We start from the raw sequence: 26,064 nt of genomic DNA, 5'->3' as shown, positions 1-26,064 counted from the left end.
CTGTGGAGCATACCAAGACAGTGTCTCACACTCTCTGGGGTTCATCACGGAAATGTGACAGAGATGAGAAATATGCAGACCCTTCTCTGTGTCTGTCTCCAGACGCCCTGTGAGGGCTGGCAGAAAGTGCTCTTATTCTTCAAATATTCACCGGCATGTGTTTATGTAGTAAAATTGTTTGGGGCTTGTATTTTTTTTTCTTAAATGAACATCTGTTATTGTCTTTCAGTCGAGAGTTTCTGAACACAACTGGGCAGGGCAACTTGGCTTCCTCTGTAAAGTCACAAATGGAACCTGTCTTCTGTCAGCTGCATATTGATTGGCTGACCAGCCACCACTCACTTCCCACAGCTGTTCTGGCTCCGAGAGGCTCATGGGTGTGGAGGGAGGAGGTTAGGGTCAGCTTGTCCTGTGCACACAGCCTATGGGAGTTCCAGAAGCAGGGATATTTCATTAAGCTGCTCTGATCCGGTATTACTGAGTGCTAGTTATGGCCCTGAGTGAGTATGAAGCAGCTGGGAGGTCTGCTGTGTGCCTCGGAGAATGGTGAGTCATAGCAGCTTAGTTTTTCAAACACTTATTTTTATCTCCTTCCCTATTTCTATGATAATGAGATTATAGAAAATGTGATTCCCTGGGAAGACAAATGAGAGATGTATTTACAAAGAGTGCTTTATTTTCACCAAAGAAATGTGTTTTCTTTGGATCTATATTATGAGTTTCCTAGTATTCAGAGAAGTTTATTTTCTACCTGTGTCAGCATTGCCAAATACAAAGATACTTCAAGTTCCCAAGACCACTCCAACTCTGACAGCTTCAGGACCCTGGATTTCGAGACAACCAAAATATAAAACTTCAAAACTCTCTCTCCATACCCTTCAGCAAGATTATATCAATAGTCATAATGATCCATTTGACACACTTTTGTAGGATGAGTGCTCCTCCCGACCCCTAGCTCCAGTTGTGTTATTTTCTTGGTCGAATTCCTTAAATGGCTTCCAACTGTCAAGAAAACAGGCCACACTCTTTAACTCGTCATTCAAAGCCCTTTATGATTTGATCTCAGACTACTTTCCAAACCCTTATCACCCTACTGCCATTAATGTCTCCTTCAATTTAACCAAAATGCACCACATGCTGTTTCTTTGTTGCTCCTGTTCCCCCACTTCTGTGCTTTGGCTTATTTTGTTTCCTGTTCACCTCAAGTCCAAGAGCCCCATCTGTCAAGGCCAGTTCTAATGCACCTGCTCCATGAAGCCTTCCCTGAGCACTCCCAACTGAGTTTCTCTGCTTCCTCCAAATATCCAATTACTTTCTCTGCCCTCTCTAAAAGCACCTCTCAGTATTTCTGCGTGGAATTACAGCTCACAGTGCCCAGTCTCCCTACCTTTCCCCAGCAGAGGCAGGCAGGACCTGTGTCCAACTAATCTGTGTACTTTCCCTGTGGCCTTGAAATGAGCACATGCTTGATAAATTTGTGTTACAGATACAGCAATGGACATTTGTACAGAGCTTTAGAATTTCCAAAGTGGATTCACATTCATTAATTCATTTAATTCTCATAAGTGAAAGTAGAAAGGATAAGTGCTCTTTATTACAAATGAGGAGAAAGGAAAAGAAAGTAATTTTTAGTCAGAATTAATTTTCAGCTATTTATCAAACTATCGTATCATTCTTAATTTCTGTCTCTTCTGCCATATTGTTAAGCTGGAGATCAGGAACCATGTCTACTTTTTCACTGTTGCCTCCAGTGCCTAACACACTGCCAGACACTGTAAAATCTCATTAAATATTTGCTAAATGAATGAATAAATGAGTGAATACTGTGAGACAAACAGCGAACCGAATGTTCTAGATGCTCCGTTTTACTCTCACAGAAAGTATCATCTCCATTTCACAGGCAAGGACACACAGTGCTTATGTGTGTAGCTGGAGTTGAAACCCAGATCTCATAATTACAGAGATCTTGAGTTTTCCATCAAATGACCAGCTTTCCATGAAGTGCCTTTACGTTGTCTTTCTTAATCACTTTATAATTCTGTAGAAAGAATGAAATTTTCAAGAGTCACCTTAGCTCTTAAATATTGAACTCTGTTAATTACAGACATCAAAGTAGCAAAATAGTGGGTGGGTAGGGTATTAGTCACCATTGCCAAGTCCAATAGTGTCATTGTGTGAGAGAATAAATGGGATTGAATTCTTGGAAGACAGGAAGTAATTTTCTAAACATTTTTCTGCCTCTACTGCAGTTCTCTGATGTTAACCTAAGAGTGAAAAGTAATTCCCATAACAATTTATTTTGTCCTAAGTGATCAGGAGGAATATTTATAGTTACATTTTGGTCATTGTCTTTGAAGAGAGGAAACAAACATACATTGGGCAATGTCCTTATGCCAGTACTTTATTTAGGTGACTCACCTGATAAGGTAGGCATTATTGTCACCTCTATTTTACAAGGGAAGCCATTATTGCTTTTATTCCTAAGTATGATTTATTTTGATAGCTATTAAAATTTTAATTTATCATTGAACTGTACAAATCTTCTGCTTTTTCTTTATTTAAAATCTGGGGAAAGATTTTCTTCTGATTTAACATTTTTTTAATATCCAAAGTCAAAAGAAGAAACTTTAAATTTGTATTTTTCTGAGCCTTCTTTCATAATATTTTTATACTGTTGGAAAGTCATTAGGCTTGAAACTTTTTGTTTCGTTAACATGAGCATGCCAAAATATTATTATTACTTAATGTATTTGTTTTCCATTTGTCACAAGATTAATATATTTCCTTTACTTCTTCTCAACATACATTTGGAAAGCCATCTGAAACTACTCCTTTTGAAAGGTAGTATGTTTCAAGATGATTTCTAAGAGGAAGTCTAGTTTTTTTTATATTTTACAAATCTCCGTTAATCTGCTTTTTCTACCCATTATCTAATTTGCATCTTTAATTTTTACTTTGCCGTTAGTCACAATGTATCTCATTTTGTTTTTGTGCAGACCTCAATTACTAAACTACTGGTAAGCAGTTAGTCATTCACACAGTGTATTACATCAAAACAAAAGACCTTAAGACCATAGCTTTGTGTTCTAATACCATTCCCATGAGCCCTGCTTAGTAGCTACAGCATGTTTCTATCATTATAAGTATTTAAAGAAAGCTTTTAAAAACATGGTAGATTAGCAACATCTAATCATCCTTGGATAAAAACATTACTCTCAAAATGTGATCCAAAACTGACATCACACAGAATGTTTTGTAGAAATTTCTGTTCTCGTGGCTACTTTTGCAGGGCTCTAAGTCATTTCTGCAGAGGTCCCAGATCCAGAGACATCGGCATCCTTTAAGAACCACAAGGCAAGAGAAGGGGTCCTTGTAAATGCCTCTAAAACTCTGTCCATCTCACCTGCCCCACCTGCCTGCATGTGACAAACACAATTTCCTTTTTTCACCATAGTTCTTAGTCTTGACCCCTTGGGATTTACTATCACACATCTTGGTGTTAACTGTCATTTCTTGGTGATCAGGTTTAATATCACTCCACTTCAGTTGTCTGGTTATGGTCATGGCAGGGCTCTGGACTACTTCCAGTCATTACTGCCCACCTGTAAATTCTCCAGTCCTCTTCTCCCACTGAAATTTCCCACCATAAAAGCTATTTAATGCTTTTTTTCTGCTCTAAATAGGTGTAACTCTAGCTGGTTGACCCAGAGGAAGTTCACCCTTCAGGTTGTGGCAAGATACATCCAGTGAGTTCATAATATAATGAATGGAGATAAGGTTTTTGAAGGAATTAGTTGTCTAACTAATGTCATATGACAGCCTATACTCCCTATAACCTCTGTTATTTTATCTCATTCTCTGTGTGCCTTCAGCTCTCTTACTTGCTGTACTCTCCTTCTTCTGATGTGAATCAGAAAAAATGAAAAAGAGATAAAACAAAACCACAAGAACACCACCAAAGGAATAATACTGACACCTTCAATATTTGAAAAGGCTAATGATTTTAAGTTAATGTTAAAGAAAAAAACCTAAGAAGACAAATTAGAAAATTAGCAGAAACAGCCCTGCCTGGCGTGGCTCAGCGGTTGAGCGTCGACCTAGGATTCAGGCGATTCGGGTTTGATTCCCAGTCAGGGCACATGCCCGGGTTGTGGGCTCGATCAATGACTCTCTCATCATTGATGTTTCTGTCTCTCTCTCTCTCCCTCTCCTTTCCTCTCTCTGAAATCAATAAAGATATATTTTTTAAAAAGAAGAAAGTTAGCAAAAATAAAGAAGTGAATTTAATAAGTATCAAATGAGAGATAGCAGATGCTCTAAATAACTCATAAAATTTTTATAAAAGAGCCTGAAATAACAAGAAGATGATTTTTCCAAAATTTGGAATTTGAACAGAAGAAAATATCTTTTTAATGAGCCAAAAATATCCATATAAAGAGGTAATTGGTCCATTATCAAATAGCTGGGATCTCACAATGCCTTAATATCTAGAAATTTGGAAACATTGAGATATTTGATGGTATAGGCCCTATAATTTTATTCACTTTTTAAAGAATAATGATTCACACTTTGAATAGCACCACTTAGAACTTTAGACTTCTGAGTACATGTTGTGAATATGACTATATTTGATATTATCCAGTTTCTATGGCTACTAATAATAAGATGAGGGGTAGAATAAAAAAACAAAATAGTTGGAGGAATCACTGGCCTTTGGATCGGAGCAAAGATGAGTCACACTGAAAACCCATTGTCAGGGAAGTGTAGCCTTCTAGAGTTTGGCTTCTGGGCTGAAAACTTAAAATTCTCTGGGAAATGGAATAAAAGGAATTAGATTCCATAGTACAAAAGGGTCACCTTTGCGTAATTGACATGGTCTTTGCTATCTTTATAAAATAAAATTTTAAAAATATACATTTTTATTGATTTTTAGAGAAAGAGGGAGGGAGAGGAACAGAAATGAGACGTATGACAGAGACTGATAGTTGTCTTTCAATATTCATTCTCCCCTCCTTCAGTAATAAGAAACCCATTTTCGCTTAGAGTGTAACAAAAAATATATACACTCAATCTCTCTTTCAGCTCAGGCTAACCATGTGATTAAGTTTGGCCCATATGGCATAGGTAGAAAGAAGTACTGCGTGACGTTTTAGGAGTTCTCCTGAAAGATCAAGAGGCCCTTCTTTGCCTTCCCTTCACCTGCTGGTGCGATGGTGGAGCTCCAGCAGTCACCTTGGCCCGTGAGAGCAAGGCCCAGCCCCCTAGCTGCAGCAGAATCCTACAGAAAGGCTGTTTCCCTGACGGTCGCCGTGTTGACAGCATCCTTGGGCTCACTTTCTATGAGGGAATGACACTTCTAATTTTTAAGGCACTTGTGTGGGGGGGTTGGTGGCAGGGGGAGAAGTGGTCCATATTATTCTCAGGTGAACCTAATCCTAACCGATATATTTTATTCTCTCCCCGAAGGACTCTGCTGGAATGCGGTGTTGGGTCTGAGGGAAAGTTGGAGGTAAGTGGGGCAGTAGGCAGGACAGGCCACGAGCCAGACGGTTGGCATTTGCCACGGCTGCCGCCTGTGGGCGTGATCCTCCAGAGGAAAGGCCAACAAGAAGCCATTGATCTAGAAACAGAAACACTTTCTGGATTAACTGCTGAGTTGGCCCCTGTTACCCTATGAAATACAGGACAGTAAAATATCAGTGGAATTTTTCCTTGCTTCTCTTAATCCCAACAGTGTGTGTGTATACAATGTTGAGTATGTCACAATTCTAATTTTCTCATGAAGATTAAATGAAATTGCAGTTTTAATACTTTTCATTTATGTGATTAACTCACAGGAAATCTTAAAATCTGAGTCCCTGGGTCTGTGTTCAATTTTAACTGAATGCTGGCCAGTTCTTTATTTCTGCAGAAAAATCCCCAACAACGTGGAGTCCCAGAAAGAACAGTACACAGTTGTGGCCAAAACTTCCTTTTGGGGAACAAACAACATGATCAGTTGTGGTCACACCTCCTGCGTGGCTTTTATCTGTCTGGTGACACATAACAGTTCAGAAAAATGTATGGTTTTGGAGAAAAGAAAATTATTTGATGTAAAAGCAAAATTATCTTCCAGAGATGGACTGTTTTAACTTGTTAAAAGGTGTCTAATAAAGAAAGGACAGCGGGGTGAAAAGACACCTCTATTCACTCTTCTTTGCTGCCAGAATTTGAATAAGTAATCAAATCATCACAAATTAGGCAAAAGCCTTTAATGAAATGAACTAGTAAATTAGCATCTGTCCTATTATCAATTATCCTTTCAAGTGAACTGCAAGATGTTGCACTTTTATATATTTTAAACAAATGGGTGAAAGCTACTCTGAATCTTTTTGGAAAAAAGATTTTAAAAAATAGTTAAGACAGTTCTATTTTCAAATTTTATAGGTGTGTAGAAAAATAAAAGTACTTGATAAATTAAATCATTTTCAGCAACAAAATCACTTATTAATGGAAATATCATTTTTATAAAGCCTTTTTCACAGTATGGGTTTCTTTTGAACTTACCTTTGCAAAAGTACCTACAATGTAGCATACTGCCAGATCCACTGAAATCATCAATGTTTTTACATCATTTCAGGGTTGACAGAGTTTATACTATGTTAAAAACAACAGACCCTAAGTGGAGTCACTTATGCTAAGCCCCATGTCACCAAACTGAGACTTAATTTAGTTACAGTTCTGGCCCTCTCAGAAATGGAATCTTAGACTCAATCAGGAATTGCCTTATCAGCACTAGTTAGAGAATCTGATTGATAGACCTCTACCATCCCCCAAAGGAAAATAATCTTACAATATTTTTTGACCAATATAACGTCCTTGTTTCTGCTCCCTTCTGCCTATAAAATTTTTTCCTTCTGCACAGCTGCTCTGAGCTCCTTTTTATCTCCTAGATTGTATGTTGCCAGAGTCAAATTGATTTTTGCTCAAATAAACTCAAAAATTTTAATATGCCTGTTTATCTTTTAACAACTAAAAGTAAGAAATGTGTCAGGTTGACATGTTTTCTTATTTCCTTGTGTTTGTACTGTTAGCATTATCTTCAGGATGTGGAATGTTTTTTGGTTTTTTTTCCGAAATTTTTTTTTTAGCCACTGATCTATTTTGTGGGGTTTGTCTAGTTTATTTATTTATTTAATTAATTTATTTTTAACTATATCTTTATTGATTTCAGAGAGAGGAAGGGAGAACAATAGAAACATGAATGATGAGAGAGTCATTAATCGACTGCCTCCTGCATGCCCCTGACTGGGGATCGAGCCTGCAACCCAGGCATGTGCCCTGACCGGGAATCAAATCTCAGTCTAGCTGGATCCTAGGTCTATGCTCAACGGCTGAGCCACGCTCGGCCGGGCAGGAGTTTGTCTAGTTTAAACCAAACATTACACAGTACTGTAAATACACTTAGCCAGGCACACATAACCATAACACATTACAATTCTCTGAAAGCAGGCAAACTGGTGAAGGTGCCTCTGTCAATTCCCCCCTAGGTAAGGTTCTCCTCTTCCCCTGGGCTATATCACCTGTGTCTAAGACATGTGACCATCTGACATTCAGGTTTAGCGAGGGAGCCTGTGTCAATCTGTACACATGCATGTTGCCCTTGCTCTGAGTGAGGCAACAAGCCATTGAAGGAGTGAGTATAACATAATCACATTTGTGTCTTAGATAACTCTAAAAATGGATTAGAGGATTGTACAAGGTTAGAACCCTGGGTGGAAAGATTTCATAAATTTATGATGTCATTTTATTCTAGAACTCAGGAGACGCTGCTGGCATGGCCTAAGTCACTGGGACAAACACACCCAGAATCCCAGAGGAACATCAGTCACACTGGTCCATGTAGAGTCCCTGCCTTCTAGATACTCATGAGTGGTGACAAAGTGCTGAGCAACCTGCACGTCAAAGCCCTGCAGAACTTTCTGCAGAGGGACTTGCTGACTATTGCGGGAGAAACACTGAATTGGAACCACATTGGTTAAAGCATCTCATCCTCTTTACCTTAACAGACAAAACTGAGGATAAATGAAAATTCCCATCTGGTTTGCAGAGGCAACATTTCAAATAAAACCCACATGGTGTCAACCAAGGAAACTGTGACCATGCCGGCTCTCCAATCCAGAAGGGATGAACATTCTGCCTTCCTGCATAAACTGTTTGGACTCTTCGGTGTTAGAATGACAGCCAACACACCCAAAACAGAGTTTCTCCATTTTTCCAAATTCTGCATTGTCACTGTTTTTACTAATCCCAATAACAAAAATTACTTGAGGGCCTATGTGTACAAAACACTGTACAGGACACAGGAGATACAAAAAAAATGCTTAAAACAGCATTACTGTCCTTGGAAACTTCACTCTAATTGAAGCAGATAAAAGGTACCTTAGGAAAAAATACACAGTTATGAAGGATATGCTGTATAAAGGACATGGTACAGACAATGGTTTCAGAGGAAAGAGGAGATTTATCTGAGATTAAAAGAAACAGGGAGGGTTTAGATTATCAGAAAGTGAAGCAGCCCAAGAGGGCCCACAGAGGAAGAACATGAACGCCAGGATTGGAGAGTAATGACCTCTAACACTCACATAACACTGCCAGGCACTGTTCTGGGTACTTACACATAGAAATTAATTTTCCTTACAATAGTCTTATGAGATAAATACTAAATTATCCCCTATGTTAAAGATGAGCAAATATAGAGCAGAGAGATTCAGTGACTTTTCTGAAGTCACACAGCTAAGACGTGTCAAAGCCGCGAAGTAATCTCAGGTAGTCAGCCTTCAGAATGTGGTCTTAACCACTATTTGTGAACAGCAGCCAGGCTGCGTCCAGGGGCAGCAAGTGACAGCAGATGTGGGCAAGTATGTGCCTGCGGCCGAGGGTGGAATCTGAAGGGAGTGGGGACATGCACAGAAATGCCCCAGAAACCCTGATATTCTCAATGTGGATGACAGGCTGAAAGGCATTTGTTTCTGGGTTTTAAATTGCAGTCTATTTTATATTTACAAATATGTCTAATTTCAAAAGTCAAAACTGAGTTAGAAACATCTTAAATAACTATGGGCTGCAGTAGTATTAAAGTTGAGCAGAAAACTGGGGGAAGTGGTGTATTGCATAACTACAAAAATGTAGGTTAACATGGCCTTCAGATGTGAAAATGTACAAATTTAGAATGTCTCCAGAATTTGTATTTATAGAATTGACATATGTGTGCAAACTTCAATTTTAATTAAAAAGCATTCGTGAATGTTCTTTATGTCTGGCCTAGTTCATGTATCCTCCCTGGCCCCATGCCTCTTGTTCCATAAGCCACTGTGTGCGGTGACAGTGACCATCCTGAACAGAGTCATCCCGTGCTCGCTGGGTTCCACTCGGGTGGGAACACTGGCTTGGCTCACTTCCTCCCCACGCAGGCCACAGAGCTGCGCTTCTAGTTAAAAGAGAGGAGAGATGTGACAGGATGGGGAAGTAGGTTTTGTTTCAGGTGTAGGGAAAACTCTGTAATCAAAGGGTGAGTCTCAGTTAAACCGACACTATCTATTCTGGAGCAAATTCACAGAACTCTCTCCCACCCTAAAACCTGTTAGCAAAACAATGATCTAATTTGAAGGGGCAGATAAGGGCTCCAGCAGACCAGCTTCCTAAAAGAAAATAAAGGATTTTAGTCCGCATCTGTGTCCATAAAATCCTCCCTCCTCTAAAAAAAAAGGCTGCTAAGGGAAAGCCATTTATACTCGAGCCTCACCACTCTTCCTCCAGCTCGAATTCAAGCGACGCCAAGCATCTGCACAAATCTTTCGAGATATTGTCTTCCTATATTTCTGTTCCCCTTCCCCACCCTGAGGTTTTTAGTATTTGACAACTTTTCAATCATATGATATTCATTTGCATCCCTTAGTGGCTTATGTATCTCTGAGTCCACTTTGGTGAGTTTGGGTCTCTCCACCTTAAGCCTCACTTCTTCAGGATAAGGTGGGGAGGGGGTTCATTCCAGGAGAGAGAGAAAATGTCTTTTTTTTTTCCTTATAGTTTGATTAGGGCCTCCAGTTCTACGATGCCCACTGCTGTGGAGCCCAGCACAGGCGTGGCTAAGGGTGGGATGGGGCACACAAGCAATCTTCCAAACTGCCTAGAAGAGACCGTTTTATGTAGCCTCAGCTCCCCCAGGACCCGGGAGGGAATGTGGAAAGTGCCCCTCTCCCATGCTCTCATTGACTCTGAAGAGGTGATATCTATTTTAGCTACTTGTACTGAAGTCTCCACTTGTAATTGTTCAGAGTTCTCTGAAAATAAGAAAAATAAACAAACTATAAAATTGTTCAGAATTCCCTGGGGGCTGAGGGTAGGGTGGGGGACGATACCAGGTACTTAGTTGAATAAAATAAATCTTATTGATGAATGAGTGAAGGCAATAACAGCTGGCATGCTGAATAGAAATAGAAGCAGCCTGGCCAGGCGTGGCTCAGCGGTTGAGCGTCCACCTAGGATCCAGGCAATTGGGGTTCAATTCCCGGTCAGGGCACATGCCCGGGTTGTGGGCTCAATCAATGACTCATCATTGATGTTTCCATCTCTCTCTCTCCCTCCTTCTCTCTCTGAAATCAATAAAGATATATTTAAAAAAAAAAAAAAAAGAAATAGAAGCAAAGGGTGAAAGGAAGACCTGGAGATTGGAGGGGAAGGAGAGGGATGGAGAGGGAGTGAGGGAGCCTCATCTGTGGCACCGATTTGCTGCTTGGAAAGTCTGGGGAGCCTGGGGATGGGTGGTCTCAGCCTTTCCTGGAGGCGAGGACAAGGAGTGAGGGTGCTCTGCATCCCGGGGGGACAAGGCAAGAAAGAAGCAGAATGGAAATATTGGCAAAAAGGTTTTCTGACAGTCCCACTGGCGTGGCTCAGTGGTTGATCATCGACCTACGATCCAGGAGATCCCGGGTGGATTCCCCTTCAGGGCACATGCTTGGGTTGGAGGCTGGATCCCTACTGGGGCCGTGCAGGAGGCAGCCCTTCAGTGATTCTCATCATCGATGTTTCTATCTCTCTCTCTCTCCATCTCCCTTCCTCTCTCTGAAATCGATAAAAATTAAAAAGAAAAGAAAAAAGTTTTCTGATACCCAGGGGTGGTGACAAACTGGTCTAGATGTTCAGACAGAAAAAAATCTAGACTAATGAATAATTTGGTAAATCCTAAACCAGGCAGTGCTGCTCCGTATCTTGTTTATAACCTTAGGTGTTCATCATGATTTTCTAGAAAAAAATTACTGTACATCTTTAACTCTCCTAGTTATCTTCCAGTCTTTCTTCAATGCTCCTTGTTAAATTTTTATTTAATCATCTTCTCCTTTACCCTGTAAAGGAGTCATTTTGAGATAACCGTTTCCTCCATCTCCTTCCTGAATTCAGTCAATACTCATTTCACCTCTTCCTGGCTGGCTTCTTGTTGTTGTTGTTCTTCATTTCAGCTTTTAATTTTTAAATTTTTTATTCATCCCAAGTACTGGCGAGCAGGCTGGGAGGAGGTGAGGGAGCCAATATCGAGGGGGGCGTGGGAGCCAGGGCCGCGGGGGCGGCGCCTGCAAAGGCTCGGGGGCGGCCCACCCGGGGCAGGTCAAGGGTGCCAGCAGGGCTGCAGCCCGGGGCCAGGCGCTCTTTTAAGGGGTTTTTCTATATTAACTTTGTCTTTGCAACAACCCTATGAGCAAGATATGATTATTCGCTTCATTTTACAGATGAGAAAGTGAGAATAGTTACTTACCCGAGGACACTCAGAAAAAAAAGTCAGAACTTGAATCTGCGACCTGAAGGCCTCAGGGTCTTGCAGGGACTCCGGTTTTTACTCCGAATGAGACAGGAAACGTCCTGGGGAATTTTTCATCAGTGAAGTGACATGATTTGATTTACATGTAAAAGGATCCCTCTGGCCGCTGGGCTTGAATCAGATTGTAAACAGGGAGACCTTCCAAGAAGCTGTTCAAGTAATAGAGGTGAGGTTGCCAGATTAGCGCATATTCGTGAATTCTGATATATTTTTTTTTTTATGTAGAATAATCCCTCTTTTAAAAAAGTGTTGGCAACTAATTCCAGCTTTTGTAAAACACTGTGATTGCTAGTTGAAAGGGGCGGCTGCAGCTGCAGCTGCAGGGAGTGGCTCAGCGGTTGAGAATCGACTTAGGATCTAGGAGATGGAGGTTGGATTCCCACTCAGGACACGAGCCGGGGTGCGGGCTCCATCCCCGATTGGGGGCCTGCAGGAGGCAGGCGGCTAATGACTCTCATCATTGATGTGTCTGTCTCTCTCCCTCTCCTTCCCCCTTCTGAAATCAATAAAGATATATTTTTAAGAAAGAAAGAAAGAGAGAGAGAGAGAGAGAGAGAGAGAGAGAGAGAGAGAGAGAGAAAGAAGAAAGAAAGAAAGAAAGAAAGAAAGAAAGAAAGAAGGAAGGAAGGAAGGAAGGAAGGAAGGAAGGAAGGAAGGAAGGAAGGAAGGAAGGAAGGAAGAAAGAAAGAAAGAAAGAAAGAAAGAAAGAAAGAAAGAAAGAAAGAAAGAAAGAAAGAAAGAAAGAAAGAAAGAAAGAAAGACGCCGCTGCAGATCCCTCGGCCCACGCCTTCTCTGCTCTTGTATCTCGGCCACTGTGGCCTGTCCCCTCCTCCTCTCTCAACCCCTAACTGCTGTTCTCCATTTGAAAGTGGATGTGCCATGAGTGAATCAGCTTAGTCATCTCTGGAGTGAGGGGGCGACACAGCAAAGACTGTCCCATCAGGAGATTTCACTTCCTTTCGCAGTGTTTATTCTGCTCCCATACTTAGCACTGTTGGAGAGGGGCCCATGGGCTTTCTCTTCCTTCCTTCCCACCCCTTCCTCTCCCACCTGCAATTGCAGACAGGGTGGCAGGGGCGATCCTGTCCGTCGGTGGCTGAGATCATCCTAGTTCTGTTTTCCCCGCCCTGGGAGACTCGAGATCCTGAGTTATAAATGCCCCCTCTGTCAACGAGGCCTTCTCATTTGAAAGTATGTTTTGCAAGCCCGGGCGAAGCAGCTGTGCAAAGCATGTGGGGAGGGGAGAAGTGTGCAAGCCTTTCTGTTTCCTCCTTAACAGAACCGCCCAAACTGATGCAGGTGGCCCACTAGTCACCAGGAGATACCTAGTATCATCAGTTCGAGGAAATCTGGCGGGATTCCTAAGGGGTGCATTGAGCTTTGGCCTTTGCTTCAATACCCAAGTGCTGAGGTTCTATCTGGAAGGAGGGTCCCTGCCTGTTCTCCATGCATTTCTTCTAGATGTGATCACAACAGCAGCACACAGTCAGGTCAGCCTCCGTAAGCTGGGCAGAGAGCTTCTGTTAGGATATGGAGACAATTTTATTTTCTTAGCAGCTGACACGAGAATTTCCTAAGAGAGAAATGGCTCTGATAGGCTTGTGAAGAGAGTACAAGCCATAGTCAAGGTTTTAAGTGGAAATCTTAAAACAAGAAAAATAAGAGCAAGACTGAGACCAAGCATTGCAGGGCAAATGTAAGGAGTGGTTGGAGATGGGCTGGAGAAGGGAAGAGAGATAGAGAAGGTGATAGTGGCATGAGGTGGAGGAACAGAGTAAATGCTATGTGCTGGGAGGTGTGACTCTTTCCCACGAATCCCCAGATCTTCATGAAAACAACAAAATTCTGTATATGCTTAGTGTGGTTGGATTTCTTGTGAAAGCTGGTAAAGGGTCTTGAGTATCAAGGTTGACGAGGTACAGAAACAGTCAACCTGCACAACTGAAGGAAAGAGTTAAAGTCTCAGCTGAAACATTTGACACAGATGGTGACACATCAAGCATAGACCCAGGTGGGCCCTTTGCAGGACAGGTGTACAGCCAGATCTAGACTACTTGGGTGACTCTTTCTGGGCCCCATTCAACCTCCTTTCTGGTTCTCTGAAGGTCTCCCTCCTAGTTCTAATATTTCTACTTTAAGCCAGTAAGTTCAGTTCACAGACATTTGAGAGTTTTGTCTGAGATAGTGCAGTGCTCAGGAGTGAACATACTAAAGCCAGATAGCCTGGATGTAAATCCTGGCTTGGCTAATTTAACCAGTGTGCTTGATTAAGTTTATCTGTGCCTCAGTTTGCCCAACTATGAAATGTTATAATAATGAGGTTATCTACCTCAAAGGTATGTTGTATTAAACAAACTAATAAAGGCAAAGTACCTAAAATTATGCCTAATCATGGTTAGTTTTCACTAAGTATTCTCATTTATTATTACTTAACACGAGGAGGAAGAAGGGATTTTAGCCACAACACCAAAACTTTTTTTTTTTTTTAACCACTGGATTTAGATTTTTTTAAATTCAAATTACCTATGGTCATAATTCTCTGTTATTTTTAAAACTTTTGTTTTGAGATATAAGTGACATACAATAAACTGCACATATTTAAAGTATGCAATATAAAAAATAATAAAATAAAGTATTTAATTTGATAAAATTTGAGAATATAATCCTCAAATACACAGATATGTGTGTGTGTGTGTGTGTGTGTATATATATATATATATATATATATATATATATGTATATATATAATTTGAGATTATATATACCCATAAAACCATCCTCAAACTCACGAGAGTAGATATGTACATCACCCCCAAAAGTTTCCTGTGGTCTTTAGTGATCTCTCAGTACTTCACAGTTCCCTCCACTCCCTGTTACCAGCAAAGTTTGTTTTCTGTCACTACAGATTAGTGTACATTTTCTAGAATTTTATGTAAATAAAATTATACAGTATACGCTCTTTGGTCTGTCTTCTTTCACTTGATAATTTTTTACTACCCATCCATGTTGCTACATTTATCAATCATTCATTTATTTTTATTGCTGAGCAAGTAGTATTCCAATGTGTGGATATACCTCAGTTTATCTCTTCATCTATTGATAAATGTTTCAGTTGTTTTGAGGTTTGGGCTACTACAAATATAGCTGCAAAGAATATATAAATATAAGTCTTTGTGTAGACATAGGTTTTTGCTTCTCTCATGTAAATACCCAAGAGAGAAATGACGAGACTGTGGACTAGATACACCTTTAACTTTTTAAGAAACTGCCAAACTATTTTCCAAAACAGTTGTGTCATTTTTACAGTCCCACCAGTAGCTCCTCTGCATCTTCATCAGCAGTTGATATGGTTAGTCTTTTTAAACTTTAGCCATTCTAACAGGTGTGTAGTGTTATCTCATTATGATTTTGTTACATTTTCCTAATGACTAACTATGTTGAGTATCTTGTCATTTACTTACTTGTAATCTCTCTTCTTTGATGAAGCAATGTGCCTGTTCAAGTATTTTGCCCATTTTTAAAAATTAGGTAGTTGGTTTTTATATTATTGACTTTTGAGGATTCTTTATATATTCTAGAAGAAGTCTTTTTCCATATATATGCTTTGTAAATATTGTATTCCATCTATAGCTTGGCCTTTCATTCTCTTAACAGTGTTTTTCAAAGAGCAGTTTTTAATTTTCATTAAATTCAATTTATCTTTTTTCTTTAATCCTCACTTGAGGATATGTTTCTATTGATTCTAAAAAGAGAGGAAAGAAGAGAGAGGGAAACATCGATGTGAGGGAGAAACATCGATCAGTTGCCTCCCACATGTGCCCCAATTGGGGATTGAACTTGCATCCTAGGTATGTGCCCTGACTGGGAATCCAACCTGCCCCCTTTTGGTGCACAATGCTCCAACCACTGAGCAACCCAGTCAGGTCTTTTTTTTTTTTTTTTTTTTTTTTTATGGGTAGTGGATTTGGTATTGGATAAAATAATTTTTTGTCTAACCCAAGGTACCAAAGGTTTTTTTTCTGTTTTATCTAGAAGTTTTATAGTTTTGATCTTTTAGGCCTATGATGTATCTTAAGTTAATGTGAGATATGGATCAAACTTATTTTGCTGTTTTATTTTGTTTTGCATAAAGATATCCAATTGTTACTACAGTTTGTTTTCCATTTTTAGTTCTTAATATGGTCAATTATGTTGATTGAATATTAAGCCAGTACTACACTCATGAAATAAATACAACTTGGTTATAATATATTGTCTCTTTAACATATTATTGGATTCATTTTGCTAAAATTTTATTTAGAATTTTTGTATCTATATTCATGGGGGATATTGTTCTACTGTTTTCTTTCTTTTTAATAATGTCTTTTTCTGGTTTTAGTATCAGGGTAATACTGACCTCATAAAAGGAGTTGAGAAGTATTCTCTCCTCCTCTATTGAGAGAGTTTGAGAGGATTGCTGTTAATTTTTCTTTAAATACTTAGTAGAATTCACTAGTGAAGCAATCTTTGTTTAGATGGTTTTAATTTTTTAAGTTTTTCTTTGTTGGGAGGTTTATAATTACTGACTCAATCACTTTACTTGTTAGAGATTGGTTCAGATTTTTTTGTTTCTTTTTGAGTCAGTTTTGGTGGTGTTTGACCCATTGGTTATTTAGGAGTATGCTGTTTAATTTCCACATATCTATCAATTTCCACAATTTCATACAGTTATTAATTTCTTATTTTGTCCCACTATAGTAAGAGAACATATTTTGTATGCTTTCAACCATTTTAAATTTACTGATATAGAGATTAAAAATGGTGGCAGACTGAATGGAGGCTACACTGACACTATCCCAGGATCTAACTGGAGTTACAACTAAAATATAGAAAAACCATCCTGAATAATCAACTGCAACTGAAGACGAGCTGGAGAGCACCCTCATAACCAAGGAGGAAAAGTGGAGACCACAGAGACTGGTAGGAAGTGTAGAGGCCTGAGAGGGCTGCTGGGCTCCCACAGGCAGCAGCTGAAGGTCCAGAGGGGTATCTCAGCTGTGAGGGGTTCCCACTGAGGACTCTGGGGCCTAAACCCCAGGCTGGGCTTCCCAGCCAAGAGCACCAGAGCTGAGAAAGGTGCCCACATAACATCTGGCTGTGAAAAGCAGCCAGGTTTCTGTGTGCCAGGGAGAGATGGCTGGAAATGCAGGCACCCCCTTAAAGAGTCAACACACAAAGTTTGTTGTACAGCCACTCACCTTGGGCTCCAGCAGAGGGAGGGCAGAGTGGATTGGAGCTTTGTAGGATAAGCCAGGGTTGTGAGCCCTGGAGATAGAGCTCAGAGGGCACCCCTCTGGATTCCTGTACCAAGTCATTCCCCCCCCCCCCCCCCAGTACTGTAGAGGCAGACATTTACCTTCCAAGCAGCTATTGCCTGAGGGGGAAGCAATTGCCCCACCCTGCTGGAAAACCTCTTGCCCTACCCCATGGAGTTTCTATAGCCTGAGGCTCATTAAGAGAATCAGATTAATCAGCCTGCTCGAGAGGCAGACTTCAGAGTGCTTTGAGTCCTTGCCTCATATGCTTCTGACCCCAGGCCTTGTAAAATCAGACTTTGGTGTGCATCTTGGTCCTGTCCAAACACACCCAGCTTCAACAGAGGCGGCCCCAAGCCTTGGGTGGTTGATAGCTCCAAACAGGGTACTCAAGGCGAGTCACAAACAGCATCTGACATTGGCCTGCACCAGAGACCTTCCACAAAGACTGAGAGTCCTAGCAGGTCTACCTAATACATAGAAACAAACCCAAATAGGCAGCCAAAATGGAGAGACAAAAAAAAAAAAAAAAAGCCCCAAATGAAAGAACAAGACAAGTCTCCAGAAAAAAAGATAAATGAAATGGAGATAAACAATCTATCAGATATAGAGTTCAGAATACTGATCATAAGGATGCTCAACAGCATGAAAAAAAATATGGAAACTATGAAGGAAATTAAGAACAACATAGCAGAAATAAAGAATGCATTGGAAGGAATAAACAGCAGATTAGAGGAAACTGAGGATCAGATCAGTGAATTAGAAGACAGGGTTGAAAAAATCATTCAATCAGAGACCCAAAAAAGAAAAAACAATTGAAAAACAGGACAATCTAAGGGAGCTGTGGGACAACATGATATGTAACAATAGTTGCATGGCAGGAGTGCCAGAGGAGGTCGAAAGTAAGCAAGGGTTAGAGAAACTGTTTGAAGAAATAATGGCAGAAGACTTTCTTAACCTGGTCAAGGAAAAAGTCACACAAATTCAGGAAGCACAAGAGTCCCAAGCAAGAAAAATCTAAAGAGGCCCACACCCAGACATATCATAATTAAAATGCCAAAAATTCAAGACAAAGAGAATATTAAAGCAGGAAGAGAAAAGTAATCTGTTACATATAAAAGAGTTTCCATAAGGCTGTCAGCTGACCTCTCATCAGAAACTCTACAAGCCAGAAGGGAATGGCATGAAATATTCAAAGTCATGCAAAACAAAGATCTGAAACCAAGACTACTCTATCCAGTAAGGATATCATTCAAAATAGATGGTGAGCCCTGCTGGGCATGGATCAGCAGTTGAGCGTCGACCTAGGATCCAGGTGATCGGGGGTTTGATTCCCAGTCAGGGCACATGCCCAGGTTGTGGGTTCGATCAATGATTCTCTCATCATTGATGTTTCTATCTCTCTCTCTCCCTCTCTTTTCCTCTCTCTGAAATCAATAAAGATATATTTAAAAATAAAAAAAAAAAAAAGAAATATAGAGAGAAACATAGGCATAAAGAATTAAGATGGCAATAAATAAGGACCTATCAATAATAACCTTAAGGATTTTAAGGTAGAGATCAACAGCAATACAATCATAGTCATGGATTTTAACACCCCACTGATTTCACTGGATAGATCTTCCAGACAAAAAGTCAACACAGAAACAGTGACTAAATGGTACACTAGATCAGATGGATTTAATTGATATTTACAGAACATTTCACCCCAAAGCTGCAGAATATACATTCCTAAACTATCTAACCCTACAACTTAAAGAATTAGAAAGCTCCCTGTGAAGCTGTCCAGACCAGGGCTTTTGTTTACTGGGAGGTTTTTTTTATTACTGCTTCGATTTCATCAGTTGTTATTAGCCTATACAGGTTTTCTGATTCTTCCTGATTCTGTTTTACATGATCTCACTCATGTGTGGAATCTAATAAACAAAATAGACTGAGGAATAAAATAGATCCAGAGACAAAGAAGCATGGGACAGGCTAATGCATCTCAGTGGAAAGGCCGGGGTGGGGGAGTGCATGGGGAGAGATTAATCAAAGAATTTATATGCATAAATGGACACAGACAATAGTGTGGTGAAGGCCTGGAGGTGGGTGTGGATTAGGGGTGGAAGGGATCAAGGGGGGAAAAAAAGGGGGATATCTGTAAACTTTCAACCATAAAGATAAATAAATTAAAAAAGTTATTGATCTAGGTACACCCTCCAAACCAGGTCTAAGGTAAGGTCGCTGAGATAACCCTCTGGCTTGTCAAGTTTTGCTCTTGGCTATTTGGAGTTTCTTTGAAGCTAAGTTGGCTTCTACAGGCAGCGTGTAGCTGATGAGGGCCAGGCTCAGCTTTCCTATCTGGGTTTCTTCCTGGCTCAGACCATGAGTCATTTGGCTGGTATAAGATTTGGAATGCCCTTATTTCTCTGTTGATGGAGCTGAAGGGCATTCTAACCCCAGGGACATTGGTGCACTAGGTGGATATAAAGTAATGTTCAAACTTATCTGGTTACTTCGTAAGAGCTGTTTTACAAAATTCAAATGAGTATTAGGATAGATGTGGTTGGATTTCTCATGTGGGGTTTTTTCATTACAGGTTTCATTTCCTTATCTGGCATCCAGCCAACACCCTCCACACTATGTCGAAATTAGAATAAATATTCCCTTCCCTCAGAAGATTCAATGAAATCCCGTCTCACAACAGGGCCTTGTTTTATGGCCTCTGCCAACTCATTAGGATGTTTCAGGGTGTTTTCTCTTTATTCTCTGAAGACCTTGGATACAGGAGGTCACAGGACATGCACTCCAATATTCTGAGGCAAGTATGATTCAGAGTCCACTTTGGCATTATTTATCCAAGGAAATAGGTAAGCCAGTGAAGCTGAGAACAAACTGACTTCTGCAAATACAAGGGAAGTAAACTAGGTAAATAGAACACTCTAGTACTTAAAATAGTCTGCAGGTTCCTCCTTAAGCATGCCACAAGATCATGGTCAGGTCAGAGAAACTTGTAGAGGTTGTTTTTACCACTTAACAGGAAAATTATACCCAGCTTTTAAGGCTCCTGTGATATTTGCCATAAATAAAAAGACCTCCTTTTTCTTTCATTATGTTCCTTTAGCAGCTACCACCAAGTGAAGGGGTGGGTGAGGGAGTGCCTTAATTATCACTGTGCTTGGCCCATAGTATTTCCCTCATTAAATGAATGAAGCATATTAATGAAATGTTTCCTTAAAAGCTTAACTTCATAAAATGTCGAGTTAGGGGAATTAATATCTTGTATCACTCTTTCTTATGCATAGTCTGTAACTAAAGTGGAACAAGATTCCAAAGAAACACAGATCTCTACATCTACTTACAGACTATTGTTTATCACTACATTCGACAGTTTCGATCAGCATTTAATTCAGTCCAACTTAGTTCAAACTCTGAGACAAAAATGAAACTCACTTGACTTCCTTCCTAGTTCAGAAACTGATATCCTAGATTCAGAAACATATATATAAATGCAAATAAATAAATAAATACACACATACATTGTGACAGAATATAAGCAATTATAGATGCCATTTAGACCCCTTAACTTCTTTTGAGTGTTCTTAACAAAAATGATAATAAAAAAGTAAAAATCTATTTTGCTGTCACCAAGACTGTGACGGCTTTTTAACTGTAGGCCCAAAACCATCTCCTGTTTTTGAGGAGGACACGGCCTAGGTATCCAGTGACCGAAAGCATTAGGTGGAAAATAACCTCAAGTTAAGGACTGAAACATTTGAGGGGGCAGAAAACTTCTGGAGACAAGTCGCCCTCCAGCGAATAGGCCTCTATCCCGCCCTGCCTCGCCCTTCGACTTTGAGTCATCAGCGTGACTCCCAGTGCTCAGAACAGGGTGCCCACCGCAGGGGCGGGAAGGGAATTAAAGGCAGGGTTAAACTGCCTCTGCTCTCCTCCCTGCTGCCTCTCACCAGCTCTGGCTGGAGGAAGCTGAACCCTTTAACTACCAAGAGAGCTGTGAGACATCATTTCCCGCCTTCTTACTCACTGCAAGACCTTGAGAAGCCCCTTAACCTGATTGGGTCCCAGCCTTTTCATTCACAAACAAGGTGATTGGCCCAGGTGGTCCTAATGTTTGTTTAACTCTTAGAGATCTTAGAACTGAAAGCAATCGCCATGAGTCTATGATGTGAAATAATGATTATAAAGTAGAAACCATTAAAATAGGAAAAGCTGAGTCATAAAGTGAAACACAAAAAAACCCCCAATTAATGACAAAGATTTATTTTGTAACCTGAATGAGCTCAGCTACCGAGCATTTCTTTTCACTACAGCTGATTGTATTCACTTTATAACATCATCATCTAGTTGAATTGATGAACTCAGTTATAAGTCAGTGACCTCAGAGATTATTAATAAAAAAAAAAAAGCTTTACTGAGATTATCGTTGTATTCTTATGAACTCATGGCTGCTTTTACACTTAACGTTAGTCAGACCCTAAAGAACATCTGGTGTTTCATAAAATGTTACCTTTTGAGTAGAAATTTGGCAATCAAATGCTGAGTTCTGGAAAATGAAATACCGCCTAACCAGAGTCTACATGTGGGTTTCTGTGACAGATCTGAAAGGAAAGTGACTTGATCCAACCCACCCAGAAACCCCAGCGGAGGGCTTTGCTTTACGGTGACTCTTCTGACAAGTGGACATATGCCACATTCCTGGGCATCATTTCAAGCACAATCAGTCCATGATACCAGCAGCTCCCTGAGTAGCCTGCCAGGTCAGGTAGGGAGTGGTTAGAACAAAGAGGTAGAGAACTGAATTCCAGAGACATAGAATATTTATGCTGGTGGGAACATGTAGATCAGTTCTTACCACTCAGATATAAACATGGCCACCTAAATCAAAGGAAAGAAATGACTAATGCTACCTTGTCTGCGTTTAAATTCTTTTTATTTTCTTTCTGGAGGATCTTATGCCTCTGGAGCTAGAATGCCTGAATTCAAAGTACTGTGAAAACTTGGGCAAGTTACTGATCCTCCTTGTGCCTTAGGTGCCTCATTTTTGAAGTGGGAATAAAAATAGTACTTACTTCATAGAGTGGTTATGAGAATGTAAGGACACTATATGTACAATTTCTTTAAAAGCACTAGACTAGGGCCTGGCATAGAGTGAGCATTATGTAAATATCAGTTATTATTATGCAAACCTTCCAAAGGGAGAATTAGTAAGACATAAAATCTCTTGGAAAAATTGTTTGAAGGATTGTCAGACTTAAAATTTATTTCCTTGGAGGATTCTTAATCTTTTTACCACCTGAACTTCATCTAATGCTTTTTGCCCCTTGCTTCTTTATGGATGAAAAAAGTCAAATGTTTCTCAGACTCAAAACAAGTGGCTGCTATTACTGAGGTGCCTCTCCTTTACCACCCTAGGGTCTGCTGAGGAAAGAAAGCAACTTGTAGGTCTGAAATTAACATTTTCCTTCTCTTGGAGCTTTACTGACTCAAACAAAGAAACTATCCCATGTTTCCCAGTAAAGATGGGCTTTGCGCTGTGGACCAGACAGAGTTGTGTCTGCCTGGAGATTGACAGCAACTGTGTTATTGCTAAGCCACAAGCCAAACAAAACTTCTAGGGTTTTGGAGTTTAGACAATAGCTGAATTATAAGGGCACTGCCCCAGAAGAGACCATGCTTATTTTTGCAGACTTGGACAATAAAATGGCTGGGTCTTTGAAACCAATCCCCCAGGTCTTTGTTTTACTGGGATGTGCTTTTCCTTTGACAGCAGAGAATTCCTGACATGGGGAGAAAGCAGGTTCCCTATAGTAGTCTCTTGTATAGCTCGTTGACTATAATTGCAGTTCTCCAAATTCCCTGTGTGAACTCAGTAGGGACTGATTCCACCATGCTAAGGAAAATGTGTTGGACCAGGGAGGATGATGTTGTTTTGATTGGCAATTCAGCCAAACAAGAAGATTATTGCAAACTTGGATGGCTGGAGAGTTTCCCAGAAATGCTGAGTAATGGCCAGGGGATGTGCTTTAATCTGAGATAGATATCTTGCCAAAGGTAAGGTCCCAGAAGAGTAGTTAGTTTCAAGTAAAACATCCATTTAACAGTCCTAGGTTCAGCTCTAGGGTTCAAATGGCAATAGGAGACTCATTGACCCTCAAAGTATTCTAACCACTCTTCAAAATCCTCTTCTCGTAGGATACTTATAATCTCCAGGGGGGGGGTGGGGAGGGTGGCAAAACCAATTCTCATTAAGATGTTCAAGCCCGAAGGTGAACCTCCATCCATACCCCAGAGTTATGCACTCTTTGAAAGTGAACTGAAAAAGAAAATCATTAGTCACCTCCCACAGTTAATCCCAGAGGCAGAATTTTAGGCCATGTGTAATCCATCATATTATCATCACCTATGTCACCACCTTCTCCTCACTCACAAGGCTAAACCTGTAGCACTTTACTGAACAAACAGTTCAATTCTACAAACATTTAAGCGTGGCAATGTGCAGGGAAGCATCTGTGACTCCAAACTAGCAGAATGCAGCACAGAAATTAAGGGCACTGGGACAGGAGTTAGAGTTTGAGTAAAATCCTAGCTTCACCCATTGCTAGCTCTATGAGTCTGGGCAAGTTACTCAAACTCTTGAATTTCAACTACAAAACAGAACTGACAGATGTACTCCTTATATAGCTACTGTGGGTATTTCATAGGATGAAGGTGTTTGTGCAGTGCCTGGCATGGAATAAGAACTCACTCAGTGATACTTGTAATGTGGTGTTAAGTGGAACCCAAGAGCATATAAAAGTAAGTTCCCTAAAACTCAGCTGGTGGTGACTATCTCATGGACCACTAAGGTCCTAGCTCCTGGCACAAGGTAGATGCTCAATAAATATTTGTTGAGTGAATAAAGCCATATATTTTTTCTGCTTCATCTTCCCACCAGTTTCTAATCCTTGACCCCTGCCTCTCCCATCACTAGGGAACTTCTAGAACCAGGGGGAAAGAATATTATGAGTAGGTGAAGTTGGATGTGGTAGCTGGTCTGGTCAAACTAATGCTGAAAGCACAAGCTCAGTGGAAAACAGGAGCCAAGAGACCAGACTTTCGGGAAGGTCACCACTAGGAACCAAGCTGGGAGTGACCTGAGGTGAGGGCCAAGTTCAGGGCATGTAGTTCTGTGTGCTTCTTTCTCTGACGGCTGTCTGTGCCAGGAACTCTAGCAAGCTGAACCCACCCAAAATGAAACATAAAGGCTTCTCTCAGTTCTGCCAGGAAGTGTCCTGTGACTCATTCCAGGTAGGATGTAAAAGATCATGGTCAATAAGCAGATGCTTATGCTTAGATGTGTATTGCACTCCACCCTCTGTTTCCCTAAACCCCCTCTCCCTCTGCCTTCAGGGTTTCCTTCCCTCACAGGCATCATGGGATCAGAGAGGGCTGGGAAGCTATGTTTCCTTACATTTTTGGACTTGAAGGGGCAATCTGCCTTATAAGCATCAGTAAAACCCAAAGTGTTTTCCTCTCATTTCTGTGAACATTTATTGGGAATTACACAGATTAAGTCTGTGTTTTAGGTAAACAAAATTAATGGTCTGCACCCAGATATATGGGAATGGGCAACGTGCTGATCGCTAACATATCACCTGTTAGTCCTGTGTCTAAAGTCTCCCCAACCATTGTTAGCCTTTTCGATGCAGTGTCCTGGCCTTTTCTTACCAGGGATGTTCTATTAAAGGGGACATTTTCAGCCGCGAGTTTCAAAGCCTTCAGTTTTGTGGAAGAAGAGGAAGTATCACAGGGAAATATGTTTTCAGTCCTGCAGATGTTGTTTGAAAATTACAAAGCCAACCTGAAATAGGTGTTTTTTGTTTTGTTTTAAGGAACTACAATTGTTTGTTGATACTGGCAAGAGGCCTAGCACAAAAGGAGAAAAAAATTTTTTCCTGGCAGCTTTCAAACCCACCAAAAGCTAGCATTTGCTGTGCAAACACATATCTCCAAGGCTTTGTGGGCTGCTGCCCACAGTAGGCAAGCAGTTTACTCTTTGACAGCAGCAACTCAACATGCTTCAAAGGATTCCTTCATTCCTTCCATGCAGATTCTTTATTCGTTGCAAGTTCTCTGACCTATGGAGGTGTCACTAAATCATCAGCAGTTGAGAGCAGACAGTTGAGATGCCGGAAGAAAAAGACCCTTGGCTTTTTTTTCATGCCACATTGTTCAACTTTTTTTGCTAGGCATTAATGATTTTTCTGCTTCCGTTTCATGGCATTCTAATTCTGTAGCTATTCTTTCTTGAGCTTTTTTAGCAAGTATTACTTACACCTTCTGTCTCCTGCTTCTTTGAATACTAATTGCTCCAGCTCAGAGGCAGCCTCAACAGGTCCAGGGAGCCAGGCACCAAAAATAAAAACATAGGGCAAAGTACACACGGGAACAGGAAGACCCAAGAAAATGCCCTGTGTAAAATTATGATCATAATATTCAGTTTATTGTTGGCCTTCTGTTGAATTAAATGAGATAATCCAGGCAAAATGCTACGTCAGCTCCTGAAAACCACTAACTGCTCATTCTTGTTATCACTGTTAGAAAGTGTATTTATGTCTGTATTAAAATGATATAATCGAGGAGTACAACTTAAAACAAAACCAGCCTCTCCGTGATTTTTGTTGGCAAGCTCATCCAAAGCAGGATTTCCTAGTTGGTTACAACTGGCCCTTCTCTTTGCGATACTTTCTTTTAAATACCGTTGTCCTTGTCTTGGAGTAGAACAGTGATTCTCAACCAGGGAGCAATTTTGCCCTCCCACCCCCACCCCAAAGAATAGTTGACAATATCTAGAGACTCTTAGTTGCCACAACTGGAAGAGGGCCATGCCACTGGCATTTAGTGGGTACAGGCCAGGATATTTTTAAATGTCT

At 40.5% G+C, this 26,064-nt stretch overlaps 1 long non-coding RNA gene across 2 annotated transcripts; it reads left to right on the top strand.

Annotated features, from left to right (window-relative positions):
- The first annotated feature begins 366 nt into the window (after nt 1-366).
- LOC308557741 lies at nt 367-9,294 on the top strand. 2 transcript variants are annotated; one of them, XR_013998890.1, is made up of 4 exons: nt 414-546; nt 3,684-3,746; nt 5,467-5,509; nt 7,796-9,294. It is a non-coding gene; the product is annotated as an uncharacterized lncRNA (long non-coding RNA). The 2 variants fall into 2 exon arrangements; XR_013998891.1 differs by lacking the exon at nt 3,684-3,746 and having other exon boundaries at nt 367-546; nt 7,796-9,291.
- The last annotated feature ends 16,770 nt before the right edge of the window (nt 9,295-26,064 follow it).

The sequence above is a fragment of the Miniopterus schreibersii genome (genome assembly GCF_964146895.1).
Source record: "Miniopterus schreibersii genome assembly, chromosome: 5".
Taxonomy (NCBI): Eukaryota; Metazoa; Chordata; class Mammalia; order Chiroptera; family Miniopteridae; genus Miniopterus; species Miniopterus schreibersii.
The sequence above is the reverse complement of the archived record's forward strand: the minus strand, read 5'-3'. Positions and strand labels throughout refer to the sequence as shown.